The sequence below is a fragment of the Pongo abelii genome, chromosome 4, assembly GCF_028885655.2.
Source record: "Pongo abelii isolate AG06213 chromosome 4, NHGRI_mPonAbe1-v2.0_pri, whole genome shotgun sequence".
NCBI lineage: Eukaryota > Metazoa > Chordata > Mammalia > Primates > Hominidae > Pongo > Pongo abelii.
In genome coordinates, this window is record NC_071989.2 from 125,378,818 (window position 1) to 125,403,201 (window position 24,384).

Sequence of the window (24,384 nt, forward strand, 5' to 3'; positions counted from 1 at the left end):
TCCCTGTGTTTGACAGATTGACTTTTAGTTTTTCTAAACCCTTAATTCTTCACACAAGCTAAGAGGACTCAGCTTTGCAATCTATTTACAAATATCAAGCTCTCTTTTTCAAAACAAAATTGTAGTACCAAAATATTAATCACTGCTAAATTAAGATGTTTAGTCAATATCTAGATAAATTTCTGTGTGTTTTATATTAACAAAAATAGATTTAGACATACTGGCTCCTATAAATGCTGGGTTTGGTTGTTCTTGATTGATTTTCCTAAGGCAAATTGCTTTTATATATTAAACAAGTGAGATTTCCTGATTCTTCATATTACCATTTTGTTGTAAATTTTAATGCCGGCGTATTAGCTAGAAAGTGAAGATTAAAAGGTGTTATATTTGTCCATGTTGCTATATTGGCTCTGAAATAAGTTAATGGCACTAAATTTTATTTGGAAACAAATTGTCTTTCTTTAATGGAGATTGTGGAAGAGGCCCCGACATGGATTATTTTGTGCCTAATTTTTGAATCTGGTTTTGGCCAAGAAAGTTCTGTGGGCTCAGCATTTCATGTATCTTCTGCATTTTTACAGCTTCTGATCCAGCACTAGCTGTAAAGCTGTTTAGAAAATACTTATCTTGATTTCCAAAGGTGCTTCCCAGATCCTGAAAAGATAGTCTTAAGTTGCAAGAAATTAGAAAAGAAGTAAAAGAAAGGACAAACAAAACAAATGATGACATATGCAAAAAGGTCTCCAAACAGCATCTAGACTTGGCGAGGAACATTCCCTGACAATTGTCTTATTATTGACTATTTCTCCCATTCCTTTCATTGGAAAGCTGGATGATGCACCCAGATGACCAGCTCTCTTTCACTTGAACTAATACAAAAGCTTCATTTTGGAAGATCATTTTCTTTTGATTGCCTTCTGCTGCCCACGACTTTCCCAGAATGTGGTTCTAATCCTAAAGCAGAGTGTACTGCCCTGCTCAGGGTCAGCTTATGTTATAGACATTGTAACGGTGCAATCTTCTTTAATCCATAAAAAGACCAAACCAATGTCAGAAAGATATAACATGTAGCATTAAAAAAATGCATTCATTCCCAAAGCTATTGAAAAGCAAAGATAGGTCTAGAGGTAATTCACAGCACACTTACAAGTTGACAGAAAAAGTGATAGCAACCTCAGTTATATTCTCCCTGGCCCTGATCTCAAATGGATTTACCTGATTCCAGCTAATTGAATGTGAACAGCAAAGCAGGAGTAAGGCAGTGAGCAAAAAAATCTTATCAGTTGTTGTAGCTGTTATAAGCAAGGAAGTGCAATTTCCTGATTGCTGAGAAAGAGCCTGTGTAAATCTCGGTGACGTGTTTTATATCCGTGCTAATGAAATATGTTTTAGTAATCTAACTCTACTGTTACCTTGGTCTTGGCCATAATGCAATGCTGCTGTGTATCAGAAGTTTGTGTTTGTTAAGAACATCAAGTAGCTATCAGAAAGTTAAACTTTGCTAGCGAGCGTGTTTTCTCTGTTGAAAATATTTGAGATAGTGAGTTGTTCTACGAGTATTATTTTAAGGGAGGGGAGTGTTCTGGGAGGGCAAAGGGAGTTGGGCTCAATTGACCATTGAATTAAGGAACAAAATGATAAACATTCAAAAGGAAATGAATCAATATTGAAGAAATCAGTCACAAGGGCAGTGGAACGTGGTGGAGGCTCTTACCTATCAGGGTTTGAGTGCTAGTTTGACATTTTTTAGCTGTGTTACAATTGGAATCTACTCTACCTCCCTAGCCCATCTTTTTTTCTTTCTCTAGAGATTTTTTAAAAAACTATATGTATATATATATATATATATATATATATATATATATATATATACTTTAAGTTCTAGGGCACATGTGCGTAATGTGCAGGTTTGATACATAGTATACATATGCCATGTTGGTTTGCTGCACCCATCAACTCATCATTTAGGTTAGGTATTTCTCCTAATGCTATACCTCCCCCAGCCCCCCATCCCTGGACAGCCCCCCATGTGTGATATTCCCTGCCCTGTGTCCAAGTGATCTCATTGTTCAGTTCCCACCTATGAGTGAGAACATGCGGTGTTTGGTTTTCTGTCCTTGTGATAGTTTGCTGAGAATGATGGTTTCCAGCTTCATCCATGTCCCTGCAAAGGACATGAACTCATCCTTTTCTATGTCCCTAGCCCATATTCTTTTCCTTTAAATTTGTTTCTAATGGTAACTACTTTATAGGGTTATTATGATGATTAAGTGAGATTATAAACCGTAGGCTCCCTCATGGTAGGTACTGAACAAATGCTACTCAATGCAACCAAGCCTAGTGTTCAGCATGAATCGTGTTATGTGTTTTGTTCCTAGAGTTTAATCTTTATAACTGGCATAATTAGCTATAACCAAACATAATCAGCTACTTGAAATGCAAAGCTGATTGTTTCCCTTGGAATTCAAGAAGAATGTACATCAAGCGATTTTTCTAACAAAGTAAAAGAATGTTGCCAATCCTGATCTGATGTACCAAAATTATTGGATCTAAGAAGTCACAGTAATGCTGCTCTTGCACACAAATGCATGTCAGCCATCATTACATTTTCAGGTATTTGGTCTAGGTCCACAAATTGGGATTCTGCAAAGGCACTTTGTCTTACCCTAGACAGTTTACAACATAAACATAACCCACTAATAAAGAAGACGATCACATTTTTTACTATGTGCCAAAGATCATTTGAATTAATATGTATATATTTGGTTATACATAACTTATTCTATAAAAAAAATATAAAGTTTCTGTGTTCCTAAAAGTGACTTTAAGTATTTTATAAACTATTAAGACTAATATATATGGGAAGAGGAAAGAAGAATACTAACAATATCATAAAAACAAGGGCAATGAATTAAAAATTGTGATTAAATTAACTGTACAACTGGTTAAGATTCTAGAAAACATTTTGTACCCCACTGTGATTTATAAGCTTCTAGAATTTTAACCGGTTTCATCTCCTATCCTTATGTCTATTTTCTCTACCCTATCTATGTAGCCCTGAGAGATACACCGTAATAATTTGTATATGTATGTGTTCTATTTCCTTAGATGATGCTGAAGTATAGACCTTATTCTGTTTCTTTTACTTAATATAATGTTTCTAAAATATATTCAGATTAATAAATATGGTTATGTCTTTACTTGTTACTGCTCCATGGTATTCCACATTGGATATATCCACCTCATTTTATTTAAGTAGCCTCCCAGAGTTGGATTCCCCTGGGTTGCCTCTGATTTCCTGCAACCACAGTAACCCTGAAGCAAAAACATTCATGCATATCCCCTTATGGAACTGTGAGTATTTCCCTCGGTTGTAGATTCAGAGTGGAATGTTAAAACAGAGGCTAAATACAGTACAAATACAATTGTCCTATGTTTTACCAAATTGCTCCCCAATACAATTTTACCAGTTTTATTCTCAACAGAGGTACATAAAGGCTCCCATTAAAAATCTTATTATCTTCCATCCTGAGTAACTGATAGGGCAAAGGAAGACTTGGCCAGTTTAATTTTAGAGTTATGTTTAAAGAGAATTAACATGACGCTGACAATATTGATGTAAGATTTTTGTGGTTACTGGGAATTTATACATTTGATATTCAAATGTCCTTAGACTGTGAAACTACTGAAGCTGACATTGAATTGGAAACAAAGTATAAAAATAAGTACTTTTCTTTAATTTATCTTTGAAATATGCAAACAAACCCTGATATTGTATTATTATGAAATGGTAGTACATTTTAAGAAGAAATTTTAAAACAACTGACACAAATAAATGATGATATATCTGCAACATTTTAAGCAGTTCCAGGAATAGTGTTGTTTTATAATTGAAACCACAGTTCATTATGAATTCACTAGGTAATTTGGGGGAAAAATTCATGTCTTATTGCTCATTTGTCTCAAACATGATTAATGATATTTTGCTTTTGTTTGGAGATATAATTTTATTGTTACCTGAGTAAAATTTTTATTTTTGATTTATCTGTGTTGGAAATGTAGAATCTGAAAATCTCTGAGGGATTTACAAATGAAATCAAGTTAGAGGACATGACTTAAGTGAAAACATGTAATGCTTCTAGCTACTGTTGGATTTTTCTATTTGATTTTCGTGTTGCATTATTTCTGGCCTTTCTGAGTTTCATTGCTAACTCCTTCCTAGCCTCTAAAATGTAATTCCCTTCATATCACAGTCCCTGAAATGGCTTTCTTCAAGGACAGATCTTTTTATTGCCAGATATAAAAGCATCTCTTCAGTCTTTATATTTTTAAAATCTGTGTTTACATTTTAATGTTCCTAATACTGTCTTTCATTTTGAAACTCTTTTCACTTAATTTTTTGATCCTTTACTGTCCTGCCTCTCCCGCTTTTCTCTTCATCAGCTCTCTATTTGTGTTGCTTGTTCTACTTGTTCTGTACTTCTACTGTGCCCTACATCTTTTGTTGCCCTAACATCAGATATTTTTACCGCATAGTTTCTGGTCCTCTGCAATGTAAAGTCCTAGATTTAGGTCCTAAGGAGTAATTACACAAGCACAGGGTGGGTGTACTTGGGCTTGGAATTCGTTCCTCTTTTGATGCATGTCTGAACATCTTAGGTATCAAAAATCACTCGTTCAAAATTGCAGCAATCCCATTGTACTCCATACTCGTCACAGAGCATCTTTAAGCCTATGTTAAATTCTGAGCATCATATATTGATGGCAACACTGCTAAACTTGGATATCTCCAGAGAAGACGATCACAATGGTGAAGGATTTGGAAAGTATTTGATGAAAGGAATGGAAGCTAAGAATATTTATTTTGGAAAAAGAAGACTAAGTGTGTGCTTAATAACTGACTTCTAATATTTATATACATACCAGTACTTGGAAGAGAAGGAAGATTTCTTACCGTGCTCCAAGTGACAGTGATAGAAAAATGGGTAGAACTTTCAAAAGGGAACATTTGCATAAGGAAGTACTGAATAATAACTAAGCCTCTCTAATCTAACAATAAAACACATTGCTTTGTGAAAAAAAGTTTAATGTTACTAAAATTAGATAATAAATCATCTCTGGTAGATGTTGTACTGAACTAGATTCCTTCTAGAATCATTTGCCACTCAAACCTCCTCTCAGTTTTCCCTGGTTCTTTCAAGAGTATGGCCATTTTCCTAATCAACTAACTCCAGACTTAAAAATCATTTTCAATTAATCCATTTTTATCTACCTCTTATAGTAACTTGTTTATTTTTTTGAAACAGAGTTTCACTCTCATTGCCTAGGCTGGAGTGCAATGGCATGATCTCAGCTCACTGCAACCACTGCTTCCCAGGTTCAAGCGATTCTCCTGCCTCAGCCTCCTGAGTAGCTGGGATTACAGGCACCTGCCACCACACCTGGCTAATTTTTTGTATTTTTAGTAGAGGCAGGATTTCACCATGTTGGCAAGGCTGGTCTCAAACTCCTCAAGTTTTCCACCTGCCTCAGCTTCCCAAAGTGCTGGGATTACAGGTGTGAGCCACCATGCCTGGCCTAGTAATTTAAAAATACTTATTGATTCCCCAAACAGCCTTTGCAGCTTGCTCTTCTACGTTATTTTTCTTAATTTTTATTTTTTGTACGTTACTGCTGTAGGCTTCTGGTCGTCTGCTCCAGTCCCAGTCTTTCCCACATTAACCCATGAGGCCTTGATATAGTTTAGATGTGTGTCCTCATCTAAATCTCATATGGAAATGTAATCTCTAATGTTTGGAGGTGGGCCTGGTGGGAAGTTACTGGATCATGGGAGTGGATTTCTCATGATGATGTAGCATCATCCCGTTTGGTACTGTCCTCATAATAGTCAGTTCTTGTGAGTCTGGTCATTTATAAGTGTGTAGCTCATCTCCTCTAGCTCTATTGCTCCTCCTTTTGCCATGTAATGTGCCTGGTCCCTCTTTGCCTTCAATGGTTAGAAGCTTCCTGCAGCCTCCCCAGAAGCAAATGCTGCTATGGACAGCCTGCAGAACCATCAGCAAATTAAATCCCTTTTCTTATAAATTACCCAGTCTCAGATATTTATTTATAGCAGTACAAGAATGGACTAACAAAGAAAATTGATAACAAGGAGTGGGGCGTTGCTATAAAGATACCTGAAAATGTGGAAATGGCTTTGAAACTGGGTAATAAATAGAGATTGGAAGATTTTGGAGGGCTCAGAAGAATACAGGAAGATGAGGGAAAGTTTGGAACTTCTTAGAGACTGGTTAAGTGTTTGTACTCAAAATGCTGATAGTAATACGAATGATGAAGTCCAGGCTGAGGAGGTCTGAAGTGGAAATGAGGAATTTATTGGAAATTGGAGCAAAGGTCATGTGTGCTATGCCAAAGCAAAGAGCTTGGCTGAATTGTGTCTATGCCCTAGGCATATGTGGAAGTTTGAATATGAGAGTGATGACCTAGAGTATCTGGTGGAATAAATTTCTAAACAACAAAGTGTTCAACATAATGGCATGGCTACTTCTAACAGCATAGCTCAGATGTGAGAGCAAAGAAATAAGTTGGAACATATATTTAAAAGGAAGTAAAATGTAAAAATTAGCAAAATTTGCAGCCTGGCCATGTAAGGGAGGAATTCAAGCAGGCTATGGAAATTTGCATACATAAAATGGATGCAAGTGCTGATAGCCAAGACAATGGGAAAAAGACCTCGAACACACTTCAGAGATCTAAGAGGGATCGCCTCCCATCACAGGCCCAGAGGCCTAGGAGGGGAGAATGGGTTCCTGGGCTAGACCTAAGGCCTTGCTGACCCATGCATCCTTGGGACACTGCTCCCTGCATCCTGGCCACTCCAGCTCCAGCTAGCTCAAATGGGCCCAGGTACAGCTCAAGCCACTGCTTCATAGGGTGCAAACAGTAAGGCTTGGTGGCTTCCACGTGGTGTTAAGTCTGCAAGTGCACAGAGTGAAAAAAATGAGGCTTGGGAACCTCTGCCTAGATTTTAGAGGTTGTCTGAAAAAGCCAGCAGTGTCCCTGCTACAAAGGTGGAAACTTCATTGAGAACCTCTACTAGGGCGGTGTGGAGGGGAAATGTGGGGTTGGCATCCCCACACAGAGTCCCCACTGGAACACCACTTAGTGGTGCTATGAGAAGAGGGCTACCATCCTCTAGTTCCTAGAATGGTAGATTCCCCCAATAGCTTGCACCTTGCACCTGGAAAAGCTTCAGACATTCAACCCCAGCCAGTGAGAGCAGCTGCAGGGACTGAACCCTGCAAAGCCACAGGGCAAAGAGGCCCAAGGCCTTGGGCACCCACCTTTTCCACCAGTGTGTCTTGGATTAGGGACATGAAATCAAAGGAGATTATTGTGGAGCTTTACGATTTAATGACTGCCTTGCTTGATTTCAAACTTGCATGAGGCCTGTAGTCCCTTGGTTTTGGCTGATTTCTCCCTTTTAGAATGCAAATATTTAACCAATGCTTATATTCACTAGAGTAGGCAGATAGCTAGACGTGAGCAGGTGAGGAGAGCCTATGAGAAAACAGAGGTCTGAAAAGTCTCCCCAGGGACCACCAAAAACCTACATGCTAGACATAAGCTGAGAGGAGGGGAAATACCTAAGCAGAAAGGATTTCCCCATTAAGATGTCCAGTAATTGCTCACTGCAGTTAACCTATCAGAATGTAGTTACATGCTGATAAAGAGAGAAAAGGAGAAATTAATAAGATATGTACAGGCATAAAAAGTACAGGTTTAACTGCTATGTGACCTTCCTGGGGTTGTAGTTATGAGCAATGCAGCCATTAGGTAGGATTTGTATCTGGTACTGGGCCAGTGCATGCCACCAGCTAATAGTAAGGGAGGGTCCTAACTATTAGGTGAACTACAGTTCCTTGCGTAGTCCCACCTCACCTAGTTCCCCACCTAGCTTCCACCCTATGTCCATCTATAACACATGTTTACCTTTTTTTTGTTGCTGATTTCACCACCCCATGGTAGAAACTAGGTGGGAACAAGGCGGAAACCTAAGATGGGAGTGGAAACACTAGACAAAGAAAATAGGTGGAGACTTATGACACAGGCAGGAACTTCAAGAAACAGTCGGACATAATAAAAACCCAAAACGCACAACTCTAAAGCTGCCGGTGGCTCACTCTCTTCAGCAGCCCACCCTGCCTCACCTGCGCAGAGCGTACTCTCCCTTTACCTAATTCTTTGCTTTCTGGTTTCCTTCAATAAATTCTCTTTTTAGCTAAGTCAATCACTTGGCAGAATGCTTTCTCCAGGTAAGACAAAGAACTGAGGATTACTGCACTTCCCAGTAACAGCCCCATTGTATCCTGGAAATAGCTAACTTGCTTTTGATTTTACAGGCTAATAGGCAGAAGGGACTCCTAGCCTTGTCTCTTAAGAAATTTTGGACTTTGGACTTTTGAGTTAATGCTGGAATGAGTTAAGAGTTTGGGGATTATTGGGAAGGCATGATTGTATTTGGAAATGTGAAAGGGACATGAGATTTGGGAAGGGCAAGGGTAGACCGACATAGTTTAAATATGTGTTTGTGCCCAAATCTCGTATTGAATTGTAAGCCCCAGTGGCATAGGTGGGGCCTGATGGGAGGTAATTGGATCATGAGGGCAGTTTTCTCATGAGTGGTTTAACAGCATTCTCACTGGCACTGTCCTTGTGATACTGAGTGTTTTCTCATGAGATCTGATCGTTTAAAAGTATGTAGTTCCTCCCCTCACTCTCGTGCTGCTGCTTTCGCCATGTTATGTGCCTGCCCCCTCTTTACCTCCTGCTATGATTGGAAGTTTCCTGACGCCTCCCCAGAAGCAGATGCTGCTATGTACAACCTACAGAACCATGAGCCAATTAAACCTCTTTTTTATTTTAAATAAATTACCCAGTTCCAGATATTTCTTTATAGCAATGTGAGAATGGACTAATACAGGCCTACAAGGCAAAATATTCCTTAACATCATGCTCAGCATATGGGCCTCCCTAAAATTTCTGCAGAAACTTCTGGTTTACAGTCTTTGCCTTGCTCAAAATTTTCTATTCCTTGGCCCCACTATAATGATTTTATTTGCTATATTTGATATCTTATCCTTCTTTAATTCAGTCAATTCAGTCTGGACTTATTCATGCTCCCTGAATACTCTTTCTTCACACCTGTTTGAATTCGCTCATTTGCTCTCCTACCATATAACAAATATTCCTAAGGTATTGTGTTCCACATGCCTCAGGGTCTCACTGGACCCAAAACTTTTGGTACTTTGGGTCTCAAGACTCCTAATTCTGCTTTCAGTAGCCCGCATTTTGAAACAAACTCTTTGCTTCTCCTTCTTCCTTTGGGAGAAAAGCAACAGTGACAGTTGTAGTAGCAACAACAAATAGCTCTTTACAATACAGAATAGCGGCTACCATTTTGCAAAAATAGACTAAAATATCTTTTACTTTTTCATGAAGAGCCTTTAACTAAGAAAATGAAACTCCAGTAGTAATTCAATTATTTACCCCAAGTCAATGCTGATTCATAATCTAATGAATCACAATTTCCAGTGACACAGAAATAGCAATATGTCTGTATAAGGTGTATACTCTGTTGTCCAGAAGTAACTACAGTTGATTCTCATTATTCCTGCATTCTGTATTTGAGAATTCACTCACTTGCTAAAATGTATTTGTAACCCCAGAATCAATACTCCCACTGCTTTTGCCATTATTTGTGGACATGAGCAGGGTGGCAAAAAATTTGAGTTGCCTGACTCATATATTCTCAAGTTAGGGTCAAACAAGGTGGCACTACCTCTTTGTTTTAGCTCTCATGCTGTAAACAAGTGTCCTTTTTAATGATCTATGTAATGACACATTTTTTTCACTTTTCTTTGTTGGTGATTTCACTATTTAAAATGGTCTTCACACATAGTGCTGAAGTGCTGCCTAGTGTTTCTGAGCTCAAGAAAGCTGTGATATGCCTTAGGGGGAAAATACATGTGGTAGATGAGCTTCATTGAGGCATGAATTATATTGCTGTTGACCATGAGTTCAATGCTAATGAATCAACAATATATATTAAATGAGGTGCCTATAAACAGAAACACACATAAAACAAGGTTATGCATTGATCAGATGACAAAAAACGTTATGACCAGAGGCTTGCAGGAACCTAACCATGTATTTCTGCTAGGAGCAATGTTTTAGAACCTGCTGATTCAGTGAGCTGACTTTACAGATCACAGCTACTGCAAATAAAAAGAAGTGACTGTATAATTCTCCAGGGAATGGATAAAATATATTATAAATATGGAAAGAGATGATTATTTTTCCCTACTTTTTCAATTAGTAAAAAATCTAATTTGGAGCAAGGGAGTAAAATAATGTGGACACACCTCTTTTGCCAGCCAAATTTAACATCAAGACATAATTCAGAAAACAAGTGGTATAGCAAGCACTGTGCAAACTGTCAAAGATGAAGAACTGTATTAGAATTGGCAAGAAGACAAAGTAGGAGGAGGAGAAAGGTGGGGGATAGGAGGTGGAGGGAAAGTGGAGGGAAAGGGAGAAGAGAAAAAAATACCTAAGAAAATGTAAGTCCCATAAGTCAATGTAAAAAAACTAAAGATTGCCAAGCTGATGAAAATGGAAACTGTAGTGCGGCTGGCAAAAGGTCTTATAATGACTGTGCTGTTTAAAGCTTGTGTTTCATTCCATTTTAGAGCAATAAAAGTATGAGAAACAGAGTGTAGTTATAACAATTATATTTAGAGAAAGGAAGCTGTCTTAAGATATGTTCTTTAAGTTACCATTGCAGCTTTTCCCTCACCTCAAAATATTTCAAAGACTTATTTTGGAGAGGGGGCTTGATGCGGGTGAACAGGGGCAGACTCAAGGAGCTGTGTTGTGTCTGGTCTTTGTAGGAAGGGAAGCAAGGCACTGCAAGAAAGAACTGAGAAGGCATACTGGAGAGAATGAAGAAGGAGATGGGGAGGAGTCAGTTTGCAAAACTGCTGTGACAACAGCTGCTTGGCATATGAATTCCATTATTTTGTGCATTCTTTTCTAAACCTTGCCACCTATAAGGGACTAGAATCTGCAGACCATTGGGAACTTTCTATAGAAAAGCTATTCACAGGATCTGGAAGAAAATGAGATAATTTTGTATTTGGTAGTATTTTGATTCATATAAACTGAAAAGTCCTGCTGTACTTCCTCCCACTCCTCTCCCAACACTGATCCTCCCTTTCAATCCAACTTTTATCTTATTATATAATTTTTACAAAGAAGCCATTGAAGTGTAAAAAGGACCTCTATAAGGGTGGTCTCCTTTCATAACTGCAGCACCGTACCCTTGAACTTAAATGGTTTCTATTAAGTTATATTTGCGATGTCTGCACCATATGAAATAAAGGGCCATTATGATTGTTCAGGTGTGTGAGGCTCTTACTTAAAGAAAGAGGAATTGGCATAATAACTTTTTCATTAATGGTCTTTATGTAGTAGGGTGAATGTAGAAAAGAGTGTTTTATGTTCAATGGACTCAGATTCTAAGGTAACATGAATTAAGGAGGAAAAAATGGCCTGAGGAATTTATACTCAAGATAAAATACAGAAAGGATGAGGAAACTTTTCTAGATTTTGGACTGATATATTTGTGGATTTGATAAAGGATTTTCCTCTAGTGTGCAACAGCAGGCGCTCAGAAGGCACAAAGCATAGTGAGAACCAGAAACATTTGCCATCAAAGAGAATCCTGAGTTTCCCATTGTTAGTTAGGGGTTTCAGACCTGGACAGTCTGCAGCAGGGGCAGGCATTTTAGCTGCCTCAGCCTCTTCACTCTTGGTTGATATGTATTGTCTCTGATCTCTCCTTTTAGTTTTCTTTTTTTCCTGAGCTGCTGTTTGCCTGAGGCTTAATAGGAAGGGTTTGGGCAACTTCAGAGCATTGAATTGATTGATTTGTTGATCTTTAAGACTTACTCCCACCCAGCCTGGAGCCTCCCGAGTTTGCAGAATCTGATTGTGAAGTATTTATGAGCTTCTCATAGCTGGTTCACAATTGGTTAGGACTGCAAATGACAATAGCAGATGTAACACAGGGTCTTCTGCTAAACAAGCCAATGGTGTGTCACATGAGAAGGATGAGCTAGGGCACTGATCATGACTAATTTTAAAGTGACATTTAATTAATATGGACGTTCATGGGCATTAGTGTCTGGAATGACATGCTGTAATCTCCATCATGTTCTAAAATCTGAAACAGAGATGCCTGCTTTATATGGCCCATTTACCTTTGAATTCTCATGAGCAAACTAATTTCTCTAAAGCAGCCTCAATAGGTAGAGTTGAATGAATTCTTTGAAAACGCATGCCTGTTTTTCATTTACATCTTTTAGAAGGCAAAGATATTGTATATGATTTCACTGAAGTAATCCACAGCATATCAGCTAACTGTAGCTAATGATATCATACTGTGTATCAAGAACCTTATTGTCATTTTCTTTTCCAGAATTACTAGCTGAAATCATTCCTCATAGAGGAATTTTTCTTCAGTGACTAATTTATTGGGGGTTTCTCTGAATTTGGAGTTTTGCCTTTATGACCAAAAGCCATTTTTTGGATGAATCTGGTTGAGATGTCACTTTTTCCAAACTTGCTGCCCTGCCCTTGACAAAGAGCCGTTTGATTGGTTCTTAAATAGATCCTTCAACAATTGGGTTCTATTAGAAGATGCTGTCATGTATTCACCTCACTTACAAATCTCCGTCGTGTCCAAGAGAGATGAGTAAAAATATGTTAGTTGAATGGTTTCTTGGTATGAATCCAAATGATATTACAACTTTTTCCTCTAGACTGTACCAGGAATACTTTGGAGGAGTAAAATAAATACCATTTATTTAATGATGGGGAACTTGTTACACATTTGATGTGGTTGTCTCTGGCTATCACTGTATGACAATCATAATAATGAGGATGAAGATGATGGTGATAATGATGATGGTCATCTACTACTTACTGAATGCATCCCATATGCCAGGCTCTACGTACATTTTCTAAATGAATAATTTAGTGTATTTCCCACATTAGCCATGGCAGGTGGTTTTTATTCCATTTTCTAGATGAAAAGTCCAGTCAGGCTATGTAAATTGCCAATGACACAGTGCCTTGGTGTCAGAGCTAGGTTCCTACCCCAGGTCTGATTGATTACAAAGCCTACTTTTAACCTTTACACATTAAAAGATGTAGGATATCAAAAATAGAATGCCTATTTGGGCCATGCAGGTAAATTAATGTGATGGGAGGAATGTAGTAAGACCTCCAATCAAATGTATCACCACTTCTCAAACTGTTCAGTGCACAGAAGTCACCTGCTGATCTTGTTCAAGTTTTAGATGCTGATTCAGTAGTTCTGGGACAGAGCCTAGGATTCTGCATTTTTAGCAAGCTCCCAGGTGCAGCCAATCTGGTAATTTAAGGATCACAGTTTGAAAGAAATAAATTTTTAAGCACATTATCTTGGCGAAGTAGAAAAAATCGCCTACTTTACATATGCTGGGTAGGGGTCATGCTCAGTGTGACTCGGCTCCAGGCTAGAGAAGCACGCTGTTTGGGTGGCAAGAAGATTTTGTGATCTCCCACATTTTTTAAAGATGAAAGTTGTCTGGCCCTAAAATTAGTGATTTACCCAAAACCACCCCATGTATTAATGACAGAGCTGCGGGCTGAAACCATGTCTTCAAGCTTTGAGTGAAATGATTTCAACTGTGGTACTACACTTTGCTGCCTATCTTATTCATAAAGTTTTGGTAATATTTTCATTGGTTTCTCTGATTTATTTAAGCCAGATATGTCTTTATGTATTTGTTTCTGGTAAAAGTGAAATTCTGTGTGTGCATGTGTGTGAAATCCTGATTAATTGGGTTTTCTGTTACTTTGGTTCTGGTCTAAGGGGATTTTCTGTTCTAAGACAAAACTACTGTTTTAAATGTACCTTGAGTATTTGGATACTCAAGGCCAGTTCACTAAGTATTCTTTTTCACTTTTCAAATTAGTTAAAGAGTTACTCTGCATCATTCAGGAGCCTCTCTTATTGCTCAGAATACTTCATAGTAATAGGTTAACCATGATCCAGGGTTTCCTGTTTTAATAACATTTTTGGGAAACAGGCATGAAATTATTACCTCACTGCAAACCTCCTTTCACTATTATATAAAATAGTCTTAGATTCCTTCTTGCTGCATGGCTGTGCTTCATCCTGGGTAAATTGTTTACAGGAGTTCTGTTCTTTCTTCTGTGGAAAGATAGTAATTAGATTACATGAGATAAAAAATTGGTATCTACCACCCCATGCTTGTTAATTTTTTAAAAAATAAAACAGTGACCTAAATAGGACGTACACTAAGAAGTTTTCTTTTAAATGTGAACTGTAAGAGTTTACACTCATTCCCTCTTCTCCCCCTTTTCTCCTGTGCTGGTGTGATATATCAATGCTATCTTTGTGAAGCAGGAAAGTGATATACAAAGGGCTTGCTGAAAAATGCTATTTTTGATTTGCTAAATTCTATAGGAATATAGCCTGGAGGCAATCCACTAAAGAAAAACATCTAATGCGGTTGCATTTCTCACTTCTGCCAGGATTGTGCAATAACAAGGCCTATAAGGGACACCAACATGGATGTGCTAGTGTTGATAAAACTTTTAGCCAGTGGCTTAGTTTCCTTCTTTGCTTCCCTCTAAAGGTGAATACAATGGCTGCAAAGCAGTCACTTTCAGTCCCACTTTTATTCTCTCACCTTTCAAGTTTAAGCTTATAGTCTGCATAGGTATCAAGCTGCCCACCTAGAAAGCCTGAAAAATTATGGCAGATTTCAACACGTTTCCTTGTGGGGTATTCAGAGGACAGAGTAAATGTCTCAGCAACCCTTTAGTATATAGTAACCCGCAGTAGAAGAGCAAAGTCAATAGCTTCTATTGTTCACATGGCACCATTGGATGCATTGTTTTTGCTGGTGAAAGAGAGCCCACACACAAGAGATTAAACAAAAAAATCAAGTATAGTATGTAGCTAACAGCTTCACTGTTCTATGGAAAATAATAAGTTTTATTCAACTTTAACAAAACAGAATTCACAATTCAAGGCTGAGTAAATAATAACCTGCTATGCAGTTATGTGTTTTTGTGTAAGCATTGTGTAGTGGATAGAAATTCTTAGATTTCTACCTCTCCTTCCTACTGATTACAATCTGCAAAAAAAAAAAAAAGTCACTTAAAATTACCTGTACTTTTTCAAAATCTTGAATGAAAAATCCATTTGAATAGAATACATACTCAATTCTCAAGATATTATAAATAAAAATAAAAAATTAGAAACTATTCCAAATCAAAAGCATGTGTGTTCTCACTATTTCCAATGTTGTTCACATTATCTTAAGTTTAGAGAAAACTGGGTAACGATTTTTTTTTTTTTTTTGGAGACAGAGTCTTAACTCTGTCACCCAGGCTGGAGTGCAGTGGCCACTCTCAGCTCACTGCAACCTCTGCTTCCCAGGTTCAAGCGATTCTCCTGCCTCAGCCTCCCTTGTAGCTGGGACTACAGGTGTGCGCTGCCAAGCCTGGCTAATTTTTGTATTCTTACTAGAGATGGGGTTTCACCATATTGGTCAGGCTGGTATTAAACTCCTGACCTCATGATCCACCCGCCTCGGCCTCCCAAAGTGCAGGCATTAGCCACCATGCTTGGCCATGATTTTTGATGTGGTCTTATCACTCTCTAGGATGATATGTTTATAAGTTAAATAAAAAAGTAAAAAGAGTATATTGGCTGAGTAGATTCCTTTGAGCCAATACTTAACCTACTCTAACGATTTCAGAGATGCTTTTTGGATTTATTTATATCAGAACTGTTCTATCAGAAGTAGATATATAAATTCACAACATTAATTCCGTGAAAGCCATACATGATGATGGGTTAGTTCAGGTGTTTGCATACCATTATAAACTCTCTTGTACTGTTAAAAAACCGACATACCTACCTGCAACATTACCAAAACATTAGAAAGAAGAAAATAGTCATCCATATTACCACCTCCCTAGTTCAAACTAATTTAATTCATTGTATTCTATTTCTATCTGTTAATCAATTGATATTTCTGCCTGTTACAGAAATATCAATTGATATTTTAAATCATTGCATAAATAATGGGCATTTTTTCTGACTTTTTTCATTTAATATCATATAATGAATATTGGTCCTTGCTGGCCCATGGGCTTCCAAATTATCATTTAAGTTTTGCATAGCATTCAGTTTGCTTGATGATGCTTTATTTATGTAATCATGTCCTAATTATTGGGTTATTCATTTGTTCTTAGTATGATAATAATTGAAAAACCTACAGTGAATATATTTACCTTATGTTATTTAAAATATTTATTGGGCCAGGCTCAGTGGCTCACGCCTGTAATCCTAGCACTTTGGGAGACCGAGGTGGGTGGATTACCTGAGCTCAGGCGTTCAAGACCAGCCTGGGTAACACAGTGAAACCCCGTCTCTACTAAAATACAAAAAATTAGCCAGGCGTGGTGGCGCGTCTGTAGTCCCAGCTACTCAGGAGGCTGAGGCAGGAGAATTGCTTGAACCTGGGAGTGGAGGTTGCAGTGAGCCGAGATCACACCACTGCACTCCAGTCTGGGCAGCAGAGTGAGACTCTGTCTCAAAAAGAAATAAAAATAATTATAATTATTTTTATTTTAACATTGTACTTTTTGTAGAATACTTGCCTTTTATTAAGAATTTAAATAACTCAAGAATGATATATAATTTATAAGAAATATACTAACAAAACAATAACAACAAAACAATGGCATGCCACTACTCATAAGTAACCATTATTTATGAAACTTCAATGACAGATATTGTCATTTTGTATTTTTGTGCATAATACAAATAGAAACATAGGTAGATCTATAAATTTCTATTTTTATTGTATTAGATTATTATTTGGTTTTATTATATAGCAATTTAGTATTTACAGCTAATGTGTAATAAAATCATTACCTTAAATTTTTCTTATTTTAATTATTGAAAAACTCCAAGGGCAAGTGGGTTACTAATTTTTTTTTTTGCATCTCCCTTTTCCCAAATTAAGAGTTACTAAATTTTAGATGAGTATTTATCACACGAATTTATTTTCTAGAAAGACAATTCTATGAAAGGAAACTGTGAACGAAACATTAAAATGAGAATCTTTTTAAAAAATTTTACACATTAATTTTAGATAATTCTGATTGAGTTCTTGCTATGCAAATGTAAACATTAGAATACAAAAATTACCTCTCCACTTTCTTCTATATTCTTATTTTGTTAGTTTTATAATTATTTTCACATAATCAGTATTTATATTTTGTTGTGTTAAACATAAATCATATAACATTTATTATTTCTACTAGTTTCATATTTTAAAATATTAAAATCTCACCACTATAATTTCTAAAGCATTTTAAAAAATCTGTTCCTGAATTAATGATTGCATTTAGTTTTGAAATGATCATTTCAGGAAGGGTTCAAGGTTACACGCGTTTGAGTTATATACATTTGAGGTTTTCTGCCTATTGCCTTTACGCTTGAACATGTTGTTTAGGTATAATGATCTTGGCTGATGAGACAATTCCCACTCTCTCCTGCCAGTGATAGTTGCTGTATACAAAGTTGAGAGCTGTCTCAATTTTTATCCTTTGTCAATGTCTCATATTTCCCATGTAGATGCTTTGAAATTTTCCCATATTGCTTCCTGCATATGTACAAAACAAGGCATATTTCAGATTATTTATCATCTTTGCAATATGAAAATGTTTAAAATGTCCCAAATGTTCACTGATAAGGATTGGTTAAATAATTTGTATACATGCACATGCAATGGACTACTTTGTTGCTGGAAAAAAGATTGAAGAAGCTATTTATGTACTGATGTGAAAAGATTTCTAAAAACAATTGTTAAATGAAAAAAATGCAGAATGATGCATTGTTAAAAGAATAACTTTAGACAAATTAAATTTAGCAGAGTTTATTTGAGAAAAGAAATGATTTATGAATTGGGCAGCACACTGAACTAGTAAAGGTTCAGAGAGCTCCATCCAGCAATGTGGGCAGGCAGCACTAATAGATAGAAGAAGGAAGTGACATATGTAAGTAGCCTGATTAGTTAAAGCTCAGCTTTTGCCTTATTTGGATATGTTTGGACAGTTTGCAGCCTGTAATTGGATGATAACTCAGCTTCTATAATTGTCCAAGGAGACTCAGCTACTTGATACAAGAATATACTCTTAAGTTAGGTTGCAGTTTGTTTACATACTAAATAAGGTTGCAGTTCACTATGTAGGGGGGCAGCTGTAGGCCAAACTTAGTTTAACTAACAATACTTCCATTTTGTAAGAAAGGGGAAAAATTAAAATATGTGTTTTTGTTTTTAGGCATTTGGATAAAGAAACTCTGGAATAATTCTTTTAAGATTAAGGAAAGTGATTACCTGTGATGGAGATGAGTAATGAGCAGATGGCTCCAAGGATGAGAGTCAAAATTTTTATCCTGTACCATTTTATATTATTTTAATATTTAAATCATATAAAAATAATAAAAAACATTAATTTAAAAATTACTAACATAGCCATACTGATTAGACAGAAATTGAAACTTGGTTTGCTTCTCAATATTTTAAAGCTGATTCAACATGCTGGTTCATATGCAGATTTATTTATGACAACAGTTCCATGGAAAAATCATCTATTTTAACAGCTATTTAGCAAGCAGGAAACTGAGCTCAATATTCTTCACTCCCCAACTCTCCTCCACTCAAATATGCTACTTCTTCCATTTTTTTTTTAACCTCATGGGCTTGGGAGTCAAATAGGGAATTATTTATGTTCTGTGAGGAAATACTAAATAAAAATCAGCTCCTTCTGACTTTTGCAGACTCCCTTAACATTTCCAACAAATATTGATTGTTGATTTGGCTCTAGTCATGTTAACAAGCAGAATGAATTAACTGTAGTTATCACAAAACAAAGTCCTGTGACTACCAACAGATGCTTTTAAAATATTGTACATAGTCTTTAAGTTCGGAGGAAAAATGCCTTCATTGATCTTAGGTCTATGAAACCTCTAGTATTCTAAAGTAAACAATGGCCACAATAAAGTGTTATTCCTGCTAACTTTATCTTTTGAATTGTCATTCTTTTCTATAAAATAATAAATAATCTTATATAGAGTAAACATCTAATATTGACCAGGCCCAATAAATGAACCAAATAAGCATGAGATAATCTTACACTGAATTTAGGGTCAGAAAATTTAATAACCTCAAAAGATCACATAAATATGTTTATATGTTTATATCACCTCAGAAGTGATATCATATCATTCTTTGAAGAAATTCTTATGCTTTTTGTAATAATGTAATATTTTCATATTTAATGATTTAGTTTTGCACCTTCTCCTTTTTTATACTCAGTATTTTAAAAATAAGTAAGAGTATTAAAATGGTGACAAGATTTCCTCATTTTGCTCTAAGAATGAACTGCATTGTTGTTCGCATCACTGAGATGCATTGTCAGCTCTGTCTTGATCAGTGACCAGAAACACTAATCTGGTCACAGTGCACAGGTTGGGTTGAGAGACAGATGAATGAAAGTTTGGTGATAGAAAGCAGTCTGAATTTTGTTTTTAATATAATAAATGGGGTCTTGCTCTGTCATCCAAGATGGAGTGTAGTGGCACAAATATGGGTCACTGCATCCTTGACCTTTTGAGCCCAAGTGATCCTCCCACCTCAGCCTCCCAAGGAGCTGGATGCCCTGGCTAATTATTATTTATTTTTTGTAGAGACAAGGTCTCTCTCTATGTTGCCTAGGCTGGTGTTAAACTCCTGGGCTCATGAAATAGGTGTAGCTCTCATAAACAAAGTTAGCCCCATGCCTTGGCCTCCAAAATGTTGGACTCACAGGCGTCAGCCACTGCTCCCAGTCAAAAATTCTTAAAATGATCCCCGTGAGATAGAATGAACCTGTATGAAATTAGTGGCAATGAGAACAGAAATGAAAGGAGAGTAGAAAATGCTATTCAGGGACAGAATCTATAGAATGTGGGGCTAAATTGGGACAGCAGTGAAACCAGTCACGAAAGAGGAAGGTAGTATCTTAGTATTAGTTTGGAATAAAATAAGATAATAAAATTACATTTTTTCAGTATGTTTTGAAGCTTTTTAAGGATAAGGACCATGGTTATTCATTAGTTCATTCTTTCAATAAATATTCAAATGAATTTATAAGAATTTACTTGATGCTGCTAACCGAAGTAAATGCTAGTAATATAAAAATTAGAGGGCACAATTCCCAAATATCTTCTTGTGTAATAGGGAGGTAATAATCAAGGTAATAACCCCTCCTTCTCCACCTCTCATATGACTTAGAATTTAGGTGCTAAATAAAGGTCTCTAAGTGTCAATTATTTTTTGCTATTTTCTTCCTTCATAGCAATGCATTAGGACTTTGCTATATCTGACTCCAAAGAATAAGCTGGTAAGATTCCAACTATTCCAAAGTGGTAACAGGCAAGGATGTAGTGCGTCATAACCAGAGTTGAGAATAGTGTCTATTTTTTTCTCCTCTTCTGACTTGACAACAAAAGCGTTGTTTAACATGTCAAATCACAGCAAAAATCCCCTTTTTCTAAGTAAAAATCAATTATTTTAAATAATTCATTCACAAGTAAGTGCGTGCATGCTCTTTCCACAAGCTGCTGTCACCACTAAGGAGGTGTAGGTGATTGTCAAGTGGCTCATTCTCCTCTAATGTAAATCTGTTCTTAAAAGTACTCTTCCTATAGACTTTGCTTCAAAAGAGACCAACTCTTCAACTCCTGCATGTAACAGCAAAAGAATGGACAATGCCCTTGACGTTTGCATTATGTGGTGATCATTAATAATATTAACCATAAAATGATGTCGTCAGCTTAAAATTCAGCCTTTGAATCTTTGGCCTGCTGAATTCAGCTTCCTTAGGAGGCTGAAAAGCTGTGCAAGTGTGTTACTCTTATTTGCTCTGCACTGATTATTAGTTTCGCTGACTGACCTCTTGATGCCTCTACAGAGCAGAATGTAAATGGAACAGTGCCAAAACTTCGCTCCAGAGAATGCCTTTTTTCTCTCAGTGACAGCAACAAAAAAAGAAAGCATAGTAGTTTTTCCTTTCCTAGTGGAACTGAACATTGGAAATGGTGCTTTGGGATGGGTCTAGGGCAAGGGGTAACAATGATGCCTGCAGTGTCTTAACCACTTGCTGGGTGTGGCTTCTAGGACCTGCTAATGACCAGCATGCCTCAAGAAGGATAAACTCCCAATACCTTAGCAGACTTCATTGATTTCTGGAACACCAAAGAACAACTGAGCCCTCCAAGGAGAAGCAGAGAATTTACAGCTGGAAAGAGGTTGTGAAGGTTTATTACTGATTCAATACCCTTCACTATTTCATGAGGGACTTGAAAGGAAACAGAGTGACAGGATTTTAGAAGAATCTTGAAATCCAACAGAAATTTCCAGATTCTTTGGGATTCTCATAACAAAAGCAGAGGGTCTTTGAATCACTTTGCTATTTCGAAAAGACTAATAAAAATTGTACCCAAATTCTAAATGAGCCCCTCTTCTCCAAAGCATCAAGTTGCTTTGATTTTGGTTAGGCTTAGTAAGGTGATCTGCTTGTGGCTCATGAAAGCCCTATTTGTATGTCTTTGATTAAGTCGTATGTCTTTGATTAAGATCAGTAAACAAACACGCTGTTACTGAAATGTGGTTGGCCAAATCCTTTAAGCATAAGGATTCCTGGGAGAAAAAAAAGTAAAAAAAAAAGCATTTTTGATAGTAAAAATTAGAAACTATTTATATAGAGCTGCAATGACCAATGTGGTAGTCATGAGACACGTGTTGGCATATTCATTGAAATTAATTACAATGAGCAAATTAAAAATTCTGTTTCTCATTTATACTAGCCAAATTCCAAATGCTCAAAAGTCACATGTGGCTAGTGATGATTATATTGAACAATGCAGAGACAGAATATTTCAGAAATTCTGTTGGATAGCACTAAACACAAACACTTTTGTGTAGATCTGAGTTTCTCAAAACATAAAAAATTACATACATCTATTTTCTCTGTGTCCATATTTTTACTATAAAATTAAATAATTAATAGAATGATGAAAACTAAAACAGTACTAACTGATGTAATAGAAAGCAAATCCTCTTGCCTCTATTATCATTTGTTTTGAATACCTCTGGTGGGGTCAGCAACCTCCATAATTCTACATAATCCACTTGTACATATATTCCTTGATTTGTCAATTTCAAATGGTATTTATAGACTCCCTGACATAGAATATTATACGTTTGGTACACACTTAAACATTTCTCTATAATTATTCCCAGGCCTGCCAGATTCATTTTTAAATTTTCACTTCTACTGGTAGTCATTATGAAGTAACATAATATTCTAATGCAATAATCATTTTGATTACTTAAGATGTTATTATCTGCCTACTTTATGATGAGAAAACATATGCCCCTCCATTTTCCTCACCTCCTCTCCTTTCAGTACTTTTCCAAATTAATCCACCATGTAATTATTTTAAATAATCTAGTTAGGAAACCCAGGGCTTTGGGAGGCCGAAGCAGGAGGATCACTAGAGGCCAGGAGTTTGAGACCAATGAACAACAAAGCAAGATCCTATCTCTACAAAAAAATTTTTAGAAAACAGCTAGACATGGTGATGCCTACCTGTAGCCCTAGCTACTTGTGAGGCTGAGGTGGGAGTGTTGCGTGAGCTTGGGAGATCGAGGTTACAGTGAGCTATAATCATGTCATTGCACTCCAGCCTGGGTGACAGAGTGAGACCCTGTCTTAAAATAACAATAATAATCTATAATTATAAAACATACATACACACACAGACACACACACTTTAGGCTTCCAAGTTTTGCCTATAGTTTGGGTCTAAAATTGAAGCCAAGAATCAATATTTGTAATATTATGATCATGTAAATATTAATTGTAGAAGTATGTGAATGACTTAAAGTGATGGACACATATTCCTTTGTCATTGACCTGTTTCTACTAATGTAGAATATGGTTAACATAAATTTACGGGGTTATCTGACTTCTTAATGTTATTCTAGATAATCTACGACTTTCTATTCTAAATTATTATTTACTGGCATGGTGTGTGACTCACATCCTAAGATTACTTTCTTTTATTCCTGAGAGTGTCTTCTTTATTTTACTCTTAAAACCTATTCTATTTCTTCCTCCTCCTTGTAGTCCTTTTTCATTTTGCTGTAAACTATTGTCATGAAATTATTTTATACAGGGTTTTGGAGTGGTAATTTTTCTGAGTTTTTGTATGTGAAGTAATTTTTTTCCTCATACTTGGTTAAATATTAGAGTAAAAATGGGATTTTAGATCCAAACATTTCTATTAGAATTTAACATTTTCATTGTGTTTTATTCTAACATCTAATCTTGCTGATGCCTTCCCCGCCCGCCCCCATTTCTAGTATTCCTATGCATTTCTTTTCCAATGGCTCAAATGATATCCAACCTCAATACTTCCTCATTTGGCAAACCCTCTCATTTGGCGGTTGTCATAGTAGTTGATGTGATTCTATTGATAAGGAAAGACCAAAGAGATGCTTTTCTTGTCTTTCTAGTAGATTATCTTGTTAAGTCTGTAATGAATTCTGAAAGCAATGTAGGACGTGTCAATTGTTAAACTCACTGAGAAACTCTATTGGCTTCTGAGGAATTATTAGATATCTTTGGTTTTTGTTCTGTATTTCCATGGTCTCTGCAAGTATAATTCTATGAAATTACATGGTATATAAAATATTTCAGCTTCTGCAGAAGGAGAGGAAGTGGTTCTTCCACAAGTTCTGTACAATGAAAATTTCTCTGTGTTCAGAGAAAGATGGCTGTTGATAAGTGAACTTGATAGGAATGGAATTAAAAATGAACCCTTTTTATAATCAGAGTTATGGGGTTTATGACATAAGATGGTCATCTGGTTTATTCTGTTTTTTTCAGTCAAGATTATACTATACCATTTGAGGAAGCTATTTGGATATATCTAATAATTCTAAGTGAAAGAAACCAAATAATTTCTTTTGCTAGGTCGTTTTGTTCTGCCTGAACATCCTTCTTTTATGTCCATTATTCTATGTAAGGAAATGAAGAATAAAATTCTAGGCAAATAGAACTTTTTCCTATTATATGCATTGAAAATTCACAGTTGGCCAGAGAAAATGAGTATTTACT